Here is an 18,644-nt window from a genome sequence, read left to right on the forward strand (position 1 = left end):
GAGTGCAAGGATTTGTATAGTAAGATAGAAACTTAGGTCATTTCCTTTCCCTTTCTGTAAAGTCTTGTGTCACATTAATCTTACAGTGAGAAAAAGATACTGTTTTTTTGTAAGATTTTTCTAGTTGTTCGTGTATTTGCCTATCTTCAAATAGGCTTTGCACCATGCAAAAATAGCGATTTGCAATATTATGATTTGTATATTTTTTATAGTCGTAGTCCTATGATTAGAAATATAGAGAACAACCCTTATAATTTCGCACAGCGTAGCGAGACGAAATATATATATATATATACCAAAAAAAGATATCCGCTATTGTATTATAAAACAGTTATATGTACACATTCCTGTGCAAGATACAACTATTTGACTGGCATTAGTCTTTTTGTGACCCTGAAGACTTGACCGACCACTAAGTGTGTATTGAGCAAGAACAATGCAAGTTTAGAGGCCATGTTGTGTCAAAATTGAAATTTGACACGCGTAACAAGATCAAGATGAACTGATAAATAATTTCTGGATTTGTATTTTCTTCATGATCAATTCATAATTTAACCCAGTCAACAGGTTTGACAACTACATTGACCCTCTGATATTGTGTGAAGATGGGATCTCAATTGACCAGTCTTGCTTACTGACAAATATTTTTGAAAATACCGTATGTTTAACATTGAAAGTTTGAATATATTGAATATATTATAACATAAACAATGTCTTTCCACGACAGTCTTATATTTTTTAGAATAAGCATGTACAAAACGAAAGGTTACATGACCTTTTACCCTTTTTGTGAGATGCGTATTTAATTGATTGTTCAATGTCACAATTCAAAAGACTCGAAACTGATATATCATTGAAAATTTAAAGCAGACAATTGGTCTATAAAATATATCGCGTATAGATGAAAATACTATAAAAAAAAACCATTTACTTTCGACCATCATTTTAACATGCAAATCAGTTAATGTAACAAGTTAGTCACTTTTTGACATTGGCAAAAAACATATACCCTTTATAACTCCTAATTCAAATGATAATGTCATGGAATTTGCTTTCGGCTACTCGCTTGTTTATGCAAACGATGAACTTTTACATGTTTGAGTGTGGAATAAAACAGAAGCCAAATTTTTGCAGAATTCAGACAATACAAATTGCAAGAATTCATCATTGTTGATTCTGCTTTCAGGAATTTTGTTGACACACAAAGAGAATTCAAAACAAAGGATTTTATGTTATATAGTGTTAATCCTTTCTTTATTGGTTATTTCAAAGATAACGGAAAAGAAAAGTCCACATATCTTAGTTGACAAACATTACTTTCTCTGCCATGTTTACAAGTAATATCCTCTCATTTATAAACAATCGTGGCAACCTAAGAAAAATAACAAACAAATAAACACAATTACTTACATTCAAATATTTACACAGTCAACAAATCAAAATGTTCCAAAATTACAAAAAGCTTTTATTATGTAAGTTTCCATACCAATGTTTGCATATACGTCTTCAAATTACTACCGATTTTCTAATGTATAATTGAAGCCATATAATTTTGCCTTCTAAGAACCTTCTACCTTATTTTTTTTCTTCGATATTTTTTTTTATCTGCATGCTTTCTGTGCCAGGGAACATGGTAGCCTATGGCAGTAATCAAATTTTAATTTTATTGCTTGTTTAAAACCTAAATGGACATTAGAAAGCTATAAAATCGTTAACATTACACCATTAAAAGCATATTTGTAATTATAATCTTTAGGGGAAAAGTATGGCTTATCGTATCAAGATAATTTATCTCGAAATAAGTGTAAAACATACATTTTTATTATTATTATAAACTACATAATCGATATGGATGTTTATGGGAAGGGATTCGGATGACCGCATTAAATATACTATCTCTAAATAAAATGATCGCACCTAGAATTATATTCAGATTTAAAAAGAAAGCTTGTATAGAATCTAAATCAATATTTGTAAAACTGTGTATCTGACCCTTTATTACCAGAAAGAATGCCAGTATATTAAACTTGAAATACATTTTAGTCCTATATAGAGCTCTAGCAAATCATTCTGGTGTAAATTGTTTATACATATATACATATATATATATATATATATATATATATATATATATATATATATATATATATATATAGCTTAATTGGCTTTACTGCACCTCCACTAATGACGCGGCATACATTTAAGGAGTTAGGGCGCAGACTGGTCAAAGCAGGTGATTTTTGTCCTTTCTGCATTTAATTTCCAACTGCATGAACATTTAACACACATAAAAAGTTAAAACAGTAAATGAAAAATATGGAAGTTGATGTACTGACAAAAAGAGCTTATAATAAAGACCTTTAACATTTCGACCCATATAAACATGCGCCATAAGGCCTGCTCTCTATATAATTTTATATGCATGTAGTGTATGCACTTTAAATATATTTTTACAGTAAGGGTATTTTACTTGTGAGAGAGCGGTCTTTATGATATTCCATTATTTTAATGTTCTATATCTTGGTCTCTCGTGGAGAGTTGTCTCATTGGCAATTATGCCACATCTTTAATATACATACTGTATAATTCCATAAAGGTTGTATAATGAATATGCATATGAAACAGGTCTTGAGTTTTCTATATTACATTGCCAGTAGAGGAGAGTTGTAGCTATCAGTATCATATACGCTTTGCTTGAGCTCTTTCGTAAATTCAAATTTTGTAAATGGACCCAATATCAGGGAAGAAGGGACTTATAGGATGTCTACACATTACTAACAGAACAATCAGCATGCGTGAGATTTGACAGAAATGAAATATCCAAACCTAAACATTTGAACACTCGGTTTAATAATACGTACAAACGTTCAGAGCTATATCACAAAAAGGGGTATAAAAACCTTAGATTTAAGAAAAAAAAAAGATTCAGGAAAATGGATATCAATTTAAAAAATATAAGCTTTACAGGTTTATGCATTTTATGAAAATATAGCAACTGCTTTCTATATTCTTAAAATGACCAGTATGGAAAATGTTTTAAGTTAATGATGGACACCTAATTAAAGCTAATGAGGCGTCAGTAATAATAGGTTCGCATAGCATGACGCGTGTAAAACATATTTTCATCATCATTAAAATGTGATAAATATTTGTGATAAGAATAATAAGACATATATTTGACTGCCATTGACAAAAGAAAATGTAGCTTTACATTCAAACCTAGGGGTAGGATCAACAGATAGTAACAAGTAAAAGGACATTACCAAACCATGCTGTGTGATTCGCTCATTTAATTATAGTATATGTTTTATGAATAATAGTTCTTGAGTTATCAAATATTTGGGTGTGCTTGTGATTATGAAAGATACTAGTAGACATTCATTATATCCGGGTTTACATACTTTCGGACAAATAAAATGACTAAATATTATAACTGCTATTCACAAGTTGATACTATCAGTTTTATAAATCTCCCCCTTTATTCTATTCTTTAAACAGAATAATAAGCAACACTCATATTTTTTTTTATTTCTCGGATAAATCCTGCTCTCTTTCTCCTGCCTCCCGCTGGTTTCACACTTGTTTTATCGCGCCACATATGCATTGGTCAGTAGAAAAGCTTGTCTGTGGTTGTCGATATAATTATGAGGTCATTTGTCAATTTGAAATTGGTTTTGATGGCGTATTTTAAAAAAGTAAATTCGGATTTATTCTTAAATGGTTTAGACTGGGGACGATTTAGACGGCGTGCATAAATCTGAGTCCACAAACGTAACGTCTTCAAATAACTAAAAATCATTTACGACGTCGGCATTTTCCCCCCGAATACGTAAGCGTAACAAAAACACTGGACATTTAGTTTATAACATTACTTTAAACATAAATGTTCATTATACTCCTCTTTTTTTTAACACAAAGTGCAGCAAATGCACATTCTGGAAATATAAATAAATATACGATAAGAGCAGTGTAATCATGACTGTAAATGATTAGCGACTATGTCGGGGCACTATTTGGAAAGTAGCGTTATCAAAACGTCATTTCTTTTTATTGTAACGCGATAGTTGGACATTAAAAAGGTTCAGGTGTTTAGTCTTGACTATCGAATCATTCATATTTTGCAGATTTTTTTAAACCTCTTGATATGCACATTTGGAATATCAAGTTATTTTGTAATAAAAAAAATAGCAATTACATATTTTTTCTTGCCGATTCTTCCATTTTCGAATATTAATCCTCCCAAATTACTACTTCTTACACATAGCGAACTACGTTCCAAACTCATTCACTATGGCCGTTTTTGATTTTATGGGGGGTATCGTATAACGTCATTGTCCGAATTCGAAAAATTCTATTATACGAATATGCGGGTAAATATGTTGAATTTGTATAAATTTTAGGTAAAAAAATCTTTTTTTATACTTATTTAATGTTACAAGTTACACATATTTTTGCCGTTTTCTCTTAGTTCGTTTAATACTTTATATATTGAATTTTTATAACCTTGCTAATAATGTGGATTTTAATGGCTAGCATTTATTATTTTATCATTCAAAAACCCCTCCCTGTTTAAAAGATTTTTAAACAAGGTTGAATAAAACATCTTTTAAAAGTGCATTTTACAGTTGCCGTCAACTTTGTGCACGCCGTCTTAGTGCTCGACATATTTTGAGCTGTCTGTTTGTAATTTTTCAAGCTGATCTCTAGATTATTTTGTCAATAGATGTCTGGTATGCTGTACGATCATTACAAAATCGCCCGAACGAGAGCTTTCAGTGGTTCACTTTGTTGTTACAAAGGAGTAAAATATCTTATATAACCTTAAAATGTTGTTCTTGAATTAATCCTGGAATTAACTCTTGTTCATCTTTATCTTATAAGAATTTACTAAAAAAAAATTAAATGCGTGCGCTCAAAAAAGATGTTGGTTCTCATTAAATTTGATTTTTAAGATTATCGTTGTTTCTTGTTGTCAATTGTAGGTATTTATTAGATTTAAAGAAATCTTCAAACATCAAAAAATGTTGTGACAATATATGTTCGGTGACCAATTTTTGTGGAATGAATGTTGTTATGCGCATGGTATTCAAGACACTTCTAATATTCTATTTACACACTACTCGACTATATATATATATGAAATGCATAGATTGAAATGATGAATTTAAACGTCTGGAAGCATTCCCTTTTTCTATTCTCATTTTTACACTAACTGATTCCAGGCCAGAAGAGTAGAGGGATGACATAGTTAATTGATAAAGATACTTAAACAGTTGAAGAAAAAATATCTGTAATTGAATAGATAAAAGATACCAAAGCAAGGCCAAAGCGTCTAATGCAACTACATCAATCAGACTGAATCTCGGATATAACGTCCTTCTGATGAGACATTCATTTTTGTTTGAATATCTTCAGAACGCATCGAAAGTATCGCCCAGAGCGTATCAGATATTAATATTCATTGAAAAAAAACGCGTTTAACCATTTTTGTTCGTGCAAATTGTAAACAAAGGGAGATAAGTCTATGTTTTTTTAAATTGAATTTATTTGAGTGGAGTTGTCTTCCTTAATAAGTCCATTTTATACTTTTTTTGCTTAAATATATAAAATCGATTAAATAGATATTTGTTATAAATCAAAGTTTACATTCTTTTATATTTAATAAATCAAAGATAATAATACTTAATTTTAAAAGCGATTGAAAATAGATTTGTGAATATGAAATTATTTAGTAACCATGTCTGGAGTTTTTTAAAAATTGAACCCGTACCATTTCAACCCATTTATACGCTGGTACTCCGGTTTCCTCCGAAACCAACCGATCTTAATTGACTAATATTTGAAGTTCACTAGTTAAAATTAACTAGGTTCAATCTATCACCAACAACAAACGCTCCAATCAACAACAATAAGCGAAAGCCCATACCGCATAGTCAGCTATAAAGGCCCCGATAAGACAATGTAAAACAATTCAAACGAGAAAACTAACGGCCTTATTTATATATATAAAAAAAAAATGAACGAAAAACAAATATGTAACACATAAACAAACGGCAATCACTGAATTACAGGCTCCTGACTTAGGACAGGCACATACATAAATAATGTGGCGGGGTTAAACATGTAAGCGGGATCCCAACCCTCCCCTTAACCTGGGACAGTGGTATAACAGTACAACATAAGAACGAACTATAACTATAGGCTCTCAAGAGCCTGCATCGCTCACCTGACTCTACTTGGGTTTTTGAAATCATATAAAAACAAATAAAACAACACTTGGCCAGCACCTCATAAAGAAAGGACTATTCATGCTATGTTTGATTTCATTCAATTCCGTGGTTCTCTAGAAGAAGACTTTTGTATGCATTTCCCGTAGGGTCCTATGTTAAACTAAGTCCCCCGTTGGCAGCCATCTTGGATGATGGATCGGCTACAAAGTAACAACACTTGGTCAGTACCTCATAAGGAACATTCATGCCATGTTTGGTTTCATTCCATTCAGTGGTTCTCTAGAAGAAGTCATTTGTATGCATTTCCCATAGGTCCTATGTTAAACTAAGTCCCCCGCTGGCGGCCATCTTGGATTTTTGATGAAAATCAGTTGAAAAAGGCTTAACTCATCAGATGGACAAAAATACAAGTGGACGTGGCCGGGTACTTGTACATCCCGACACAAAAAGACACAATGAACAGATCTGAGAGTACTCGCAGTTATCTGACAGCTAGTTCAAAGCCACTAACAACTAATAAAAAAAAATCTTGCATCTAAGACTAAACTATCAATCCGTACACATCCAACATCCAATGGATTTAGTGTAAGTACGTCATAAACAACCAGAAAAAAACATGACCTTGTGCAATGCCAAGTTACAGGTATCGACAGATTGTAGATCCACGAATGTGTATCTGTATATAACATACTACATAAAATGTAGTACTATTTAGTTAGCTTTTAATTTACAACCAAACTTCAAAACTAAATCTTTATATCTATGGAAAAATTTAGTAAAGGTTTTCAAGTAATTTATGGTAACGATATCCCTGGTCTAATAATTTACCAGTAATACATAGATTGCGTTCGTTAAAAAACGTCACAACAGACACGGGCATAGCGAACGAGCTGTGAAATATAAACACCGTAAGATGGTGCCAAAGGAACATCACCATCTAAAAATGGAAAATTAACAAAAGGGAATGAAAAAGCGTCTCTTTTGTCGTAAATTTTAGTGTGGAGTTTTCCGTTTAAAACCGAAATATCTAAATCCAGGAAAGGACAGTTATTACCGAATAAATTTGATTTATTTAAAGTAAGTTCCTTGGGGTAAATTTCAGCAGTATATTGAGAAAATTCTTAATTATTTAACGAAAAAATATCATCAAGATAACGGTAATATAAAAAAGAAGCTGTGGTATGATTTTCAATGAGACAACTATCCACAAAAGACCAAAACGACACAGACATTAACAACTATAGGTCACCGTACGGCCTTCAACAATGAGTAAAGCCCATACCGCATATTCAGTTATAAAAGACCCCGAGAAGACAATGTAAAACAATTCAAACGAGAAAACTAACGGCCTTATTTATGTAAAAAAATGAACGAAAAACAAATATATAACACATAAACAAACGACAACCACTGAATTACAGGCTCCTGACTTGGGACAGGCGTAAGTATTGTTGAATTTATCAATTAAATACAATTTCGACGGGTCTTTACTGAGTTTAGTCATAAACTGTGATTCGTAACAATACAAAAAACAAGTCTGCTACTATACCTTTTCAACATCTCTCGACACCGACTAATGACACCTACAGTTTACCGGTAAAATGGAAGGGTCGTCTCAAAATATAAAAAAAAAATCCATAATGATTATCATAACGTATGCATATTCGATTTGGCAGTTTTATACTGTATTGACTATATAGCTTCAGAAGATATATTTATAGATTATTACATGGCATTTTTCATATTGCCCTGGTATCAGCCCTAGACTCCCATATCAAGCCAGAGGGCTTTAGCCCGAGGGCTTGATATGGGTCGTGGGCTGATACCAGGGACCATATGAAAAATGACATGTAATAATCTATTTATCACATATTTTTAAGCAAGAGAAAACAAATAGCTGACACCAAATTATGTTTGATATTTCATCAAAAAGATATTTAACGAAAATAAAATAAAAAATGTATCACTGTGAGTTTAAAAAAGTTCGTATCACAGTAGGTAAACAACGTTTTGTGAAAAGTTTCAGAAATGATTAACAATAAATATATTAATTCTAAGAATTGCAAATATTAAATGACTTTAAAATGTTACATTACAAATGTTAAAAATGCTTAAGAAGAATCCTATATCGCTACTCATTCCAGTGTGGCGTCATATATTTTATAAATTCTTTATGACGTCAAAATTTTACGGGAACTTTTGTGATTTTCACTGTTGATTTCTACTTTTTTCTTCTACAGCAGATTCGTAACTTTCTAAATTTCTTTTCATTGTGTTCAACTTGTATAGTCTTTGATTGACAGTTTAACGGAAGTTAAACTCGGGGGCTTGATATGGATTTCGAGGGCTGATATCGATATCGGCCCCGAGGGCTGATAACCAACCTTGACTTCCGGCTATTATTGGCCATGCAAAAACGTACATATCAGTACAAAATATGTGATAATACATATTACATAAATATATTTCACTATCATATAAAAGAGGGCCGAAATAATATGCTTATTACATGTATTTACACGACATTTCACGTTTAATTGATTAAAAAAATCTTTGTAATCATTCCGCATTCTGATCAGCGTTGATAAACTAAACAAATTTCGAAGAAATTTTCGAGAGAAAAAAATCTGACTGAGAGACCCCCACCCCTTATTTTTTTTTTTGAAGTGAAAGTTAAATGGTTGCTCCCTTATATTTTTTTTAAATTATGAAAGATAATTACTTGACAGTCTGCTATACACTTGTCAACACGACCAAATAGTGTTTTCAACCAATTTTTACCTAACTGATGAACGCATTCAATTCTAGGAGGGGGAAACTTGTTCCTGGACAGAGCTTTGTTTTTGAAAAAAAAATCTATTTTTCTTTCGAACTTGTGATTCTTTTTAAATTTTATCTCTGACAATACAAAAAAAATCTATTTTTCTTTCGAACTTATGATTCTTTTTAAATTTTATCTCTGACAATACATAAGAAAGTTTTTTTATCCAATAAGACTAGTAAATCTCTGCCGCATGTTTTGTGCGCCTGAAACAAGTCCTGAATATGTTGGTAGTTTGTTCGTCTTTAACACAGTAGAAGTTCTAGTTAATGATGTGATATTTAGACATTATGCTCAACGTATAAAAAGATGAAATGTGATTCAAAGCCTATCCTTTTCTACATACTAAATTTAAAATAAAAACTACGTGTTGTTTAGAATCTTTTAGAAAGTTGAATTATTGCCAATAAAATAAATTTCAAGCAATAAAATCAGTATAATTATTTTCAGTTTTTACTTTTGAGACGACCCTGTACATTTTACCTGTCGTTGTCGTTCTTAACTGTAGGTGTAGACAATTGTTGAAAAGGTCTATTAAAGGGACACACTTAGTGCCCATGGGGATACCTACAACCTGTGATAAACTTTGTTTCCGAAACGTACATAAATATTATCAAGGATAAAATTAACAGCTTCAATCATCTCATCACACCTCCAGTAAGTATATCTATAGCATATTTACCTTTCCCATTAGAGAAGAAGGCTTTAAATGAGTTGCAGCAAATATATTTGCATTCAGCTTTACCAAACGACCATTTAATTAAATAGGAAAACTTTTGTTTAATAAGATAGTGTAGAAGAGTAGTGTAAAGAGTAGAAAAATCAAAACTGTCAACAGAACCAAAAGGACCATCAAAAGAACATAATTTATATAAAACATCCAAAGAATTTACACTCCAAAAATGGTTTATACCACTATGTTCATATATTTTATTACAACAGTTTATGATAAGCTCTTTAATAGTAGTTAATGAACTAGTTAAGAGCACTGAAATATTAGTTGTAAAACACGTACTAGAGTCCGAGATGAAACGATATTTAAATGTTTTTTTGTGTAGTTTAGGTAGCCAATACATAGTAGGGACCTTCAAATGTTCAGAAGAAGCCTTAAGCTTTGATGTGGTTGTGATATGTTTGTTCACTATATGACTCTCTGTGGAGCGGATGGACTTGAATGTAGATGAATTTAAAATTTCATTCTGAAGAACGTCCGTGTAGTATTTACGGCATACCAACACCACATTGCTCAAGTTGGCTGCTTTGTCGGCCGGTACAAACACAAACCGCTTTGAAAGTTCTTGAAGTTTATTTCTTATTCTGGAAATAGGTGTATTATGTACTCTATTATTAACTTCTAAATTATTTTCAAAATGTGATATTCTCTTATCTACCACATTCATACATTCAAAATAAATTTCAAGCAATAAAATCATGGGCTTTGCTCATTGTTGAAGGCCGTACGGTGAACTATAGTTGTTAATGTCTGTGTCATTTTGGTCTTTTGTGGATAGTTGTCTCATTGGCAATCATACCACATCTTCTTTTTTATATTTATTTAAATAAGAATCAAGAGATTTTTTATCAGATTTTTCCCGTTTACACCACGTTTTACAAAACGAGGAAACATGAAAATAAAAACTGCAACATCTGAAGAATGCATTTTATTTTTCAATTCAAAAATACATACACAAGGGATTTAAACATTTTGGAAACAATATTTCTGACAATTATTTAGTCCTGATAGTATTTTGTAGCATATTGTAGAAGAGGCTGGTACCCATAGTTAGCGTTATATATGGTATTGCCGTCTTGACTTTAGGAAATGTATTATGTTAGACACAAGAAGAATACACGATCCAAGTAAAACAGCAATTCCACCAAAATAAAATGCGTAATCGTACTTGCCATTCAAATCTTTTAAAAGCCCTGGAAAAAATTTAGAATGAAAAAAGATATATAGATTGTGTACACTGTGTATATGCATTGTTCGATTAAAAGTCATTGCAGTATTGTGTACGAAAAAAAAAGAAACATATATTTACAGATTCGCAACACATACCCCGAATAACAACTGCAGCAGGAATCGAAATAATGTTTCGCTTTTTATAGATTGTGTACACTGTGTATATGCATTGTTCGATTAAAAGTCATTGCAGTATTGTGTACGAAAAAAAAAACGAAACATATATTAACAGATTCGCAACACATACCCCGAATAACAACTGCAACAGGAATCGAAATAATGTTTCGCTTTTCATAGACCTGGAAATACAGCAACAACAGGACAAACGGTCACCAATTAAGATAACTGGCGAATGTGATAGTCCTGATACGTCCAATAGTTGTTAATTTCTGTGTTATTTGGTCTCTTGTGAAGAGTTATTTCATTTTTTTATATATATATCTAATGGTATTTTACATCTAAACGCACAACAGTAATAAAAAAAACCTTGAGAACAAAACGTTAATATCCGTTAAATCCCCTATTTGTTGTCAGGCATAAACAAGTAGTTCTAGCAAACTATTCGTGTGGTTTATATGTATTGGGTTATTTGTGTTGTTGGGTTAGTGTCTTAATGACTCATACCAAATATATCATCTTGATCGTATTTAGTCTAAAAAGTTGGAAACTGCGGTTCAATAAACTTTCATCTAAGTGATGCGACCATGTACACATTATAGCGTTATAGAATTGTATTTAACTAAAAATATGATAACTAAGTCTTAATAGATTATTCGTTTTAGACTTATAAAATATGAGTAAAGGAAAGAGTAATTATGAAATGTTTGGATACATACCTGAAAGTGGAGGACCAATAAAATCACCAATGCCCTGAAAGAACAGAACTAAACCAAAAGATTTGGACAAATTCTCAATACCAAGAAGATCCACGATGATGACAGACTTCTGGGAGACGTACATCCCTATGATAAATCCATATATAGCACAAGCTACAGCTAGCTGTGGGAAAGTTGTTACTGACGGAATAGTCAATGATACAACGCCCATGAAAACTATTAGAACATTGTATATGTAAATGCGATATGGCTTCATAAACTTTCGGTCAAAGAGGAAACCTGCGAGTAGTCTACCAATTCCATCCGATACACCCGTTATTACTACTGTGTAAGCGGCTTCAAATTCACTTGTCCCAATTTGTAGAGCAAAAGCAGGCAGAAACACCATACCAGAAGAGAAGGCTAATGTAAATAGTAAAATTGCGACACAAAATGCGCTATATCTCAGATCTTTCAAAAGAGATAAGTCAAAGAACTTAGTTTTGGTCTTAGTTTTACTTAAATCATGCTGAAATAAGAATACAGATGATGCACGGCGAATCAGAGAAACGACGGATTTTCTTCTTGTCATTATACGCTTGTTTTCCGAAACTGAAATAACAATGTCGACGTCATTAAGAAGTTGTGGTTTTCTTGCAATTTGATGTTGTCGGCTATAATCTGTAGTAGGCTCTGTCTTTGTTGACTGATCTTTATCCGGCATGATTTGATTTTGATTTCCAGAGACACCATTGACAAAAACTCTACCTTGTCTTTTCCTGAAATAATAAAAAAAAATCTTATAACACTACGAGCTCGTTTTGACACAAAACATATACACTGGTCTAAATTACAGAAGACAATAATAAACAAAAAATACATGGACTTTGCATAAAGTTGCATATGCCAATCTTAGGCCGCCATGGTGACCCGGTATACAGACGGGCGAATACAGATATTGGGGAAGGTCTAATCAACCTAAGTCATATTTAACTACAACATACAACTGTATAAAAGTCAAAGTAAATTAATAAACTTATAAAGAATGTTGTCTTCTCAATTCATGATTATGCAGAGCAAATGTAACACACGGGACGTTCGACTTTAACATCTAAACACACCTTAATCGCGTGAAGTCAAGACTAAATTATAAAACATCTAATACCTATTGTTAAACTCTGTAATGCGTCGGTGGAGAGATATTGGTCTCATCAGAGCTCCACAAACAATGATTTCAACCGATGCTGCTGCTGCCATAATTAAAGCTCCTAAATATCCGTAGTACGTAAATGATGCCTCTAGTAAAAGTGGTATGGCAAAAGTTCCAAGACCAACACCTGATGTAGCTAGTCCAATAGCTGTACCAAGCTTTTTGTGGAAATATGCGCTTACAATAACAACAGCAGGAGAATATGCCATTGCCTGTCCTAATCCTATAGTAATAAGTAAGCCATTTATTACTACATGTACTATTAGTTACACAGTGTGTAATTGTCCTAATACGAGAATTTATCGGGTCAATAAAATTCATATCGGGTGAGGCGAAGCCAAACCCGATATGAATTTTATTGACCCGATAAATTCCGTATTAGGACAATTGAACACTGTGTAACGAATTTATCCTGATTTTGTTATATTGCATATTATTATATTTAAATTCAATGTAAGGACAATATCAACCAATTATATTTTAGATTTTTAATCTAAAACTGTGAAAAAATAAAATATTAGGACTATGAAGCAACTCATTTTTTATTAGGTCAATGGTATAAGGGAGATAATCCCAATTGACGTAATAAATAAGGGAGATAATTCCTATTGACGTAATAAAAAATTGTACTGAAATTTATTAGGACAATATCAGCCAATCAAATTGCGAGAAATTACTCTAAATCAGGATAAATGTATTTATAGATATATCATTGGCATGTTCATTTTCAGTAAATACACTGTTTATTTAGTATAACATTTTGAATTACTACTTATAAATGAAATCGTATGTTTTTCTGCCCCATGCATATATATATATATATATATATATATATATATATATATATATATATATATATATATATATATATATATATAATGCCTCAGCCGCACTTGGCACTGCATTTCGGATCTTAATGCTCTTCGACTTCGTATTTGATTTGGCTGTCTAACTGTTTTGTTTCGAGCGCCACTGTTGAGTCTTGTGTAGACAAACGCGCGTCTGGCGAATCAAATTATAAGCTTGGTCTCTTTTATGAATATTTACAACTGTTTTCTCAACATGTAAGTTATAGAATTGAGAATCGAAATGGGGCCGAATATGTCAAAGAGACAACAACCCGACCAAAGGGTAAACACAGCCGGAGGCCACCAATGGGTGCACATTCCAGCGTGAAAATCTTGCACCCGTAAGAATAGTTCTGATAAAGACTTATCATAATACAGACCAAGTCTAAAAAGATTTGAAAATCTAAAAAATGGTTACATAGGGCTAAATGCCGTATTCCATTTCAATTACAATGAAGTGGTGCAATTTTCATTTTTTTGGTCATCAATCAAGTCCAGTTTTATAAATATTAAATATTACCTCCAATCACTCCATAACTCAGAAATAGAACGTATATGTTTGGCGCAAATCCGGAAATTATTAAGGCAAAAGCCAGAATTAGTCCACTCCAAATAACCACGGATCGGAATGAGAATCTATGACACATAACACTTACGACAGGACCTACAACAGATATTGAGTGATTAGTATATATAGTTGATGAAAGAAGTAATACGTTTTAAAACAAGCATTGACAAGTAAATTATTGGTTTATGGGTCATAACAAGCATGAACAATAAACTCATAATAGATACAAGGATTGAAATTTTATAGTTACGCCAGACGCGCGTTTCGTGTACAAAAGACTCATCAGTGACGCTCGAATCAAATAATATTAAAGTCCAAATAAAGTATGAAGTTGAAGAGCATTGAGGATAAAAAATTCCTAAAAGTTTTGCCAAATACAGCTAAGGTAACCTATTCTTGAGGTAGAACAGTTTACAGTTATTTTATGAACAGTTACTTATATAATCCAAAACAAGCATTGACTTGTAAGTTATATGGACCAAAACATGCATTTACAAGTAAGTTATACCAGTCAAAACATGCATTGGCAAGTTAGTTATATGGTTCAAAACAAGCATTGACTAGTAAGTTATATGGGTCAAAACAAGCATTGACAATGTAGATATATGGATCAAAACAAGCGTTGACTTGTTTTATGGGCCAAAGTATATTTTGACTTGTTCGTTAAGTATCAAAACAAGCACTTCAAAATTAGTTATGTGGATCAAAACAAGTATTGACTTTTTAATTATATGCGTAAAACAAGCATTAATAAGTTAGTTATATGGGTCAAAACAAGCATTGTCACGTTAGTTACATGGAACAAAACAAACCTTAATTTGTTAGTTATATGTATAAAAAAAACTTTGACAATTAATTTATATGGGTCAAAACACGCATTAACAATTTAGATATATGGATCAAAACAAGCATTGACAAGTTAGTTATATGGTCAAAACAAACATCGACTGGTTAGTTATATGGGTGAAAAACATTGACAATAAGGTATATGAGTCAAAGCAAGCAGTGACTAGTAAGAGTCTAAGAAAAAAATGTCTTACTCTAGATATTCATATGAGTGAAAACCAGCATTGATAATTAGTCATGATATGGGTCAAATCATCATTAATAAGTTAGTAATGTTTGTCAAAACTAGGAGCGATTAGTTAGTCATATGGATCAAGACAAATTTGACTAGTTAGTTGTATGGTTCAAAACAAGTAGTGATTATGAAGTATTTAAGATCAAATTCAAAGCTAGCATTGACTAGTTAGAAATATTGGTTAACCAAAGCATTGAATATTTTCATATATAGTTAAAACAAGCATTTACTAGCTAGTTTTATAAGCCAAAACAAGTATTGAATGGTAACAAATAAGGAAAAAAACACACATTGACTAGTAAGTGTCATGGGTCAAACAAGCATTGACTACTTTGTAATATGTATCAAAACAAGCATTGAGAAGTTAAATATTCAGGTCAAAACAATCAAGCATTTGTTATTCATATTTATCAAAAAGTAAAACCAAACAATGACTATATAGTATGAGAAAATACAAGAACTGATTAGCAAGAAATAAGCGTCAAAACAAGCATTGACTAGAACGCAATTCGTGTAAAACAGGCTGTAACAAACTTCAGTTAATTATTTATATGATTTATTTTACACCTAGGACTATATTTTATGTTATCTCTTGTTTTCACTAACACCGGTAATCTAGTCAAGCAGACCTTGTTTATCACGTGATTACGCACCTATTGAAATTTAACAGGTGAGTCTCAAATCAGTCGGCACATGATCATTGAGAGTAGCACACGTTTGTGCAGTTGGGTTTGTGGTTTAGATAGCAATTTGGACATTATAATTGTCAGGACAGGACATGGATGTCCAAAGGCTAATTGAAACAACACTCAGGTAAGTTATTTTACTTATATTTTATGGTACATTGAGGTCAATTTGCTGTCGAGATGATATTTCTTGCTCGCGGTCCAAATGTACGGATAATTGCCATATTATTCATATTTATAGATAACGTAAGTAATTTTTGGGTTCAATTATTATTTTGCAGGGGTTTTTAGGCCCGGTTTTAGTGTGCGTTGGCACGTTGCTAATTGTCGACTGGTCGGAGATAATGGTGTCGATGAATTAATGGTGTCGGGGTTAAAAATGGTAACAACTCGGTGATATATTGGTTGGAGTTACAACGCATGGAGGCGGTGATAAATTTATAGTCCGTTTCTATTTATTTGGAGCAAAAAGTCCGTAAAATTATATACATTTTTAGTTGAGAAATCGAGAAGTCCGTGCAGTATTTATGCAGTTTAAAGCAGTTATAGTTTGTTATTCAGCATTATATTTATTCATACAAATTTAGTGTTCTCTTCAATCAATTTAGAAGCAACCAGATATATGTGAAAATTAGTTAATTCGTCCGTTTAATTATAAAGAGAAATTTAAAGGGGAACAACCCAGTTCATCATTTACATCTACAGTACGTACAACGAGGAACGTATCCGGGCAGTGTGCGGAAAGTGTGCAGGCCGAAATTTGTTTGATTTATGTTTATTTCATGACATTTTGTTTTGTTCCGTGTGTGTTTATTTAGTTACATTTATGTTCTCATTTCATATTACATTTTTGTTGAATTTACTTTATTTTGTTTTGTTAATTAAATTTATATTTTAATTTGGTTTTGTATGACATTGGCCACCTGACAATTCCCAAAGAACTTACTTCGTTACACAGGCATTGAATATAATGGCAGTAAGGATCAAAACAAGCATTAACTAGTAAGCACTAAAACTTTGAATTGACCGATTTGAAAAAAACGATGAAAAAGAAGGTCAACCAGAAACAGTTTGTCTGAAACTTGATTTAAAACGATTGGATTATACCAATTTGATACAAAATAAAAGTCATTTCACAAAAAAACAAAAGGATATGAGGTAGTGTAAAAACATACGCACATATGCATGTTGGAAGTGAAAATATGTAAAACATTGAAAAAGGAATCCACTTGATATAGATAGTACCCAGGTGTCTTGTTTGTAATAAATCTACTAACCTAAAGAAAGTCGTAATCCACCAGATATAGATGGTACCCAGGCTGTAACAGCAGCTGGTGTCTTGAACTTCTCCTCAAATTTTAGATACAGTATACCTCCCGATCTATCAAAGCCTCCTGCCAAACAGATATGGTATAGAACCCATTATTAGTGCTCAGAATAAGTCTAGTAATACTTCAAACAAAATAGTTCTGACGCATAGCTAAAGCTTTGCCAATAAATCAAATGTGTGTGTAATTTTGGTATCAAATGACTAAAAATATATCAAAGAAAAAAAGGAGGTCATATTTGTCAAGTTACTTTTATCAGAAGTTCCTGTTTTTGTACTACTCAACAACCTGGAACCATGCAGTCAGCAATTATAAGCAATCAAGGATATGTTATTTTTTTTTAGCACAGAAGTCAGGATACGATATATATAGGTCTGACACGAAACTACTGTCATTTTATCTGAACTGAAGACAAAATATCTATGAACTGTTGAAATTTCATAATTTACCATAGAAAACTAAGTTTGATGATTTAGTAGTTTTATTCCTTATACCAAAACAAAAATGTTAAACAATCAAAATGCACCTCGTTAAGAATTGTAAGTTACATGTATTATGATAGCGCTTCTGTAGACATATTAGTATACTAATAAGCTGTTATTTAACTACACCATCTCTTTTTCGTTTTTAAGTAGATGTGTCGATGTACTATAAAAACATTAATAATCACACATTTTAACTTTTTGAGTAGATGGTTGTCCCATGTAATCTCTTGTATTTCCTTTTCAAAAAGAAGAGGCAGTCTACTGCAATTATTGAAATATTACTTACCAATGATAAAATGAATCATCAAACTGCTCAAAACAATGAACCAACCCCAGCCCCCATCCTGAGCCCCATCTACATCTGTGATAGTCTCTTTAAGACCATCATCTGCAAATTTATCTGACTTTTCCCTTAATTCTTGTTCTCTTTTCATTTCTGTATTGAAGTATAAGTTGCATTCATCCGCTAGAAGTTGAATAACTATATCTTCTTCTTTCCTTTTTCGAACTACCTGTAAAACAGATTCGGTGTCTTCTTCTTTCCTTTCGGGAACAACCTGTAAAACAGATTCGATGTCTTCTTCTTTCCTTTCGGGAAAAACCTGTAAA

At 32.1% G+C, this 18,644-nt stretch overlaps 1 long non-coding RNA gene across 1 annotated transcript; it reads right to left on the reverse strand.

Annotated features, from left to right (window-relative positions):
• Window positions 1–11,917: 11,917 nt before the first annotated feature.
• On the reverse strand, window positions 11,918–17,616 carry LOC143062198 (uncharacterized). The gene is made up of 4 exons (XR_012974601.1): window positions 17,500–17,616; window positions 14,408–14,551; window positions 12,995–13,262; window positions 11,918–12,608 (listed from the first exon to the last, which is right to left on the reverse strand). It is a non-coding gene; the product is annotated as an uncharacterized LOC143062198 (long non-coding RNA).
• Window positions 17,617–18,644: the final 1,028 nt, after the last annotated feature.

Source organism: Mytilus galloprovincialis, chromosome 2 (genome assembly GCF_965363235.1).
Source record: "Mytilus galloprovincialis chromosome 2, xbMytGall1.hap1.1, whole genome shotgun sequence".
In the NCBI taxonomy this organism is placed as follows: Eukaryota; Metazoa; Mollusca; class Bivalvia; order Mytilida; family Mytilidae; genus Mytilus; species Mytilus galloprovincialis.